This window comes from Pteropus vampyrus, unplaced genomic scaffold (genome assembly GCF_000151845.1).
Source record: "Pteropus vampyrus isolate Shadow unplaced genomic scaffold, Pvam_2.0 Scaffold64, whole genome shotgun sequence".
Classification (NCBI taxonomy): Eukaryota; Metazoa; Chordata; class Mammalia; order Chiroptera; family Pteropodidae; genus Pteropus; species Pteropus vampyrus.
Genome location: NW_011888845.1, coordinates 1,158,433 through 1,163,396, shown reverse-complemented (window position 1 = coordinate 1,163,396; position 4,964 = coordinate 1,158,433).

The window sequence follows — 4,964 nt, the reverse complement described above, 5'->3', positions numbered from 1 at the left end:
CTCCAGAACTTTTAGAAATAAACTTTTGTTGATTATAAGCCACCAGTTTATGTTATTTTTGTTATAGTGGCTCAAACAGATTAAGACACCTGGAGCTACTGTAGAATGCTCTTGCCCTACCCGCCACCCAACAGTTCATGGAGAAGTACCAGGATTTCTGTGGACTCTGTTCCATTTTAAGTTCAAAGAAATGGTCGCGTGTAGACCATCATTCCCAAGGAGTTTAATAAGAAGAGGCATTGCAGAAAACCTATCGAAACATAGACCCCTTTGACTATATTAAGAGGGCTAGGAGCCTTTGAAGGAAAGTAATGTTCGTAGGGGAGCAACTGTCCTCCCTAATAGGCTTCCCTAAAGCCAGTAGGAGGAGCATACACAAGAGAATCACCCATATAGTTGTAGGGTGTGACCTGAACTTTGGGAGAGGCTTCGCATCCGGTTTTAGGTGCTGAAGGTAGCTGACTCACAGAGGTGCCTGGTGCTGAGCTGGCATAAAGATCTGTGCTGAGGAATATCTTGGTGCAAAAGGATACAGATTAGCTCCTCCCCCATCCTCTTTCCACTCCCCTAAACTAGCCCATTAAACTCATCCGGAAGACTTTGGTGGACTGCCCCTGAGCACCACCCTATCCATGTGCTTGTTCCTGTGGAGGGCTGCGGAGAGATGCAACAACCTCTACTGGAAGAAGCCTTCCTGAGAATTCTCTCGGCCTAGACCAGGAACATTTAGACAGCAGGAAGTTGGGGGAGCAGCCCTAAGTGGTAAACAGACCAGGCAGTGATGGCTTACAGAAAAGTCACCTTGACAACAGAACCAGACACAAAACAAAACTGCAATTAACATAGATGCCAAAATTCTCAACAAAGAGTTCATGAATCAAGGACAATCACTCCTCTCACCCCTAACTCCAGTGGCACTCAAGAGGTTACCCTCCATGAACTCGGAGATTGGGGCCAGGTTTGGGAAATGGGAGGTATGAGAACGATTTCTCATTTCCGGCCTAATTAGACCTAAAACTGGAGAGTAGAAGAGTGAATGAGTCAGCAACATATAAGGGTCAGGACATAGTGGAAGGGTCAGCAGTCTAAAAGAGACCTATAGAAATAACTTCAGAACTTAGTCTCAGAAAACAGTTAAACTAACCACATATCAAGCTGATTGATATGGCTTACACCCTGAAATTACATTTGGACCGTAGCAAAGTATACTTACGCATCCAAATTAACTATGTTTATTATAGCACTGGATGTTAACAAGTTTTAAAAATATAGCTGATTTTTATCCATAATTTTTTCTTATTTTTTACCTTGCTGCAATTTTAAAATATTGGACTGTCCATCAAAATAAGACACTTGAAAAGCCTGAAAATTTCTCTTTCTGTCATTTTGTCTGTGCTTCTAACCTATAATCCTCTTTTTGATTGACAAATTCTTTCTTTAGCTATTTTAATACCTTCATTCGAGTTACAGTTAAGCCTTGCTGGCCTCACATCCTAGTGACTTTGCACATGTCTGTCCTGATCCATAATGTGTTGATTTAGAATTTAGCTCTCTGTTGTGCTCCATGTACTACCTACACTTAATCTTCTGTCAAAAGGATTAACGGTGATCGGGGTGAAAACTAGTATGGGCCTGAGGAAGTCTGAGCAGGCCTTTTCCTCCCAATGCTACATTATCTCCTTTTCCTCTTCTAATCTTTCCACTGTCATACAACTGAATCGTTCTGCACAAGCCTAAGAATCTTCTTTTTTTCTTTGTAAAAGGACTTAGAATGTATAAAGTAATCGGCACATATGGTTGAGAGGTCTAATTGGTTCTTCTAGGACATTTGCTCATTTGTATATAACCCAGTAGGGAGTCAGAGGTTTTTGTATAAGAGCCAATCCATGCAAAATTAAATGTTTGTGGTCTATTTTCAATTAAAATCAGAATTGCTCTTTGGGGGCCCCAAAGTATAAGGTATATTCAAAAATATAGTTCATCTATTTCATTGTATAGAAAACTGTGTTTTGGATTTGTGGACACAGAGGCTACTTTCCAATTTCTCATCCTAAAATTAGATTGTACATAGTATCATAATGTGAATTGTGAAATTCAGATTTCCATATTTCTGCAAATTATAAACTCCTAATGGATACTGTTTGTATACTTCTACTAATAGAACAAGCATTTCCACATGAACTGGTGATACATGTTAATTTTTTCTGAGGATTTTTCTTCTGGCTATGAAAGAAATGATTTATTCATAGTCTAGACATGTTAAAATATCATTTAAGACCTCCAAGTGTTTTTCATTGTGTCAGTTCCTAAACCTGATGTTTATGTATTTTAAAGTATAAAAAATAAATTTGATTATACAATTCAAACATAAAGTAATACCAAAGTTAGTTTATGATAGGAGTTGAAATTACAATTAAAACTGATTTTAAATTTATAATGTTTAAAAATGATCCATAGCACACTCAATAATTTTAACAAAGCATGCATTTTTTTATTTCTTTGTAGCATATGTTGCTCTTTTTTCTAACAGGGTTCCTCTCCTAAATCTAGTATTTATTCTTTTTTATAGTAGTTTAACCTCATTTCTGGGCAGTTTCTCAGCTATATTTGAAATCAAAGTATAGCTTTTAATGTTCAGTTCTCACATGTTAATGACTTATTGGTCATAAAATTTTGTAAAATCAATTAGTCTTATTAGAATTTACAGGGATAAAGTAGCTCAGGTCTACATAGCAATAGTTGTAGCACAATGTGAAAGAATCTAAAATCAATCTTTAAGTTTTTAAGCAATCGATAGTCTAAAGACATTTATCCTTATGCTTTCATCTGTTGCCAAATATATACTGTGAATTTTTGTATTTTTTTAATGATATAAAGTAGGGAATGTCAAACATAATATTCAAATTCTTTTTTTTTTAATATTTTAATTAAAAATATGAAATCTATTCATGGAAGTTTAGAAATTATTCCAGGAGGGCAGAACATTGGGCTAGCATTTAAAGGATGGAAAAAGATTTATCAAGCAGACTAGGAGAAAAGTGAGCAAATATTCCATCAAGGGAATAGCATGTGTAAAGGCCTAGAGTATTAAATACCATGTTCAGTATTGATTAAATAATCAGCGCAAGAGTGGGAGAAACTAGCCAGTTAAGATACTAGGTCACTAATGGATATACATTCTCCACTAAAAAACTTAGATTTCATCTTGTCGACAATGAGAACCAATGACGTGTTCTAAGTAGGGGAGAGATATACTAAGAGTTGCATTTTACGAACGTTAGAAATGAGGAAACCTTAAAGCAGGGTTTTATCTCAGGTAAGATGCTGTTGCTACAGTTAAGGCAAGGAATTATAAAAGCTAAACTGAGGCTGTCAACATGAAAGAAGAAGATAAGTTTATGAGATAGTAATCAAGATTCATTTTCAAGACTTGGTGCCTATGTATGGCGGGGAGAGATAGGCGAGTCTGAAATTCACAGAGGAGGCCATCAGAAGAGCAGTCTTGGAAGTGAGGAATGACAGAGAAATTGCATTTCATAGATTCTAAGATGTACTTATTTTCCTTATATTTTAACATCTCAAGATAATTGATGAGATCTTACCGCTATAATTGGTATTTTTTCCCTAGTAGTTTAGGAAAAGGTGGTATACCTTGCAATCGATGATACTTTAGATTGAAGGGAATAGGTAGTGGGTTTGATTTAGTATCTTGAATTTGAGTGCCCGAGGGACTTGGATTACTCCAGTTCACAGAACATATAGGTAGGAAACTTAATGAAACTCCGCTAAGAGGCTTGCCATGATGATAGGGCTTTTAGAGTCATCTGTACTCAAGTGAAAATTGAAGCAATGGAAATGAGTGAAATTCCTACGAAAGCAGGTAACATGAGAATAATAGTCGGCTGAACAGACAACTCTAAAGAACACCAGACTTTAAAGGGGGACCAAAAGGAAAGAAGTGATCAGGAAAATAAAATAAAATAAAATAAAATAAAATATTATAGAAGCAGAAGGAACAGATAATTTTTAAAAGAAGTGAGTGATTATTCACGTCAAATGTAGTGAGAAGACCAGTAAGTACCCACTTGAGTATGGCAATGTAGATGTCACTAAGGACTTCTAGAATGATTTCAGGGAGTAGTGAGGAAGAAGACAGCTGAATTAGATTAAGGAATGAGGGAGAATTAGGACAGCAGAGGTCATGAATATGAACAGTTCTTTAAGGAAGCTTGACTTAGGAAGGATGGAAAAAGAAAAAAAGAAAAAACAAAGTGAAGAGAATAAGGTCAAATATGGTTTTGTTAGAAGTGATTTTAACTTATTTCTAAGATAAATCGTAAAGTCATGGACCACAGTTAGCACATCAATCTAAGTTCGGTTATTAGATCATCCTATTGACGACTTGAACTCTGAAGAAATAAGGTCATTGGGTGAGAGGGAGGAAATGAGTCAGTCAGCCAAGATTCTGGTAGAAAACAAAATGCACCCAAAAGGGATAATTCAAAACAGTTTAAGGACTGGACTATTTACAAAAGTGTGAGCAAGATCAAAGGAAGCCAATCCTGGGGTTGGCAATAGCAAGAAGCCATACCACTCTTAAAAGGACAAGGACAAGAAGTTACTGAAACCTGGAAAGACCTGAAAGCTTAGAAAAGAGCTGCCTAGCAGCCATTGTCAAACCACAGTCCCCATGGAGAGAGCCATGAGAACAAATACTCTGACCTCTCTTTCCACTAGTTTATCTCCTGAAGTGCCTCCTTTTGCATGAATTTATCAGGAAGCCAAAGACCAAAGCATAATAATCAGCCTCCTGGGGTACAAAGCAGGTTAGAGAAGGGTAGAGAATGATCTGGAGGAGCAAATGAAAGACACTCAGCAGAAGAGGAAAGGTTTGTCCAAATGATAATAAGATCCAGGACAATGGTAGCCCTCCTGAAGACAAAGAGGACATTTTCCAAAGATTC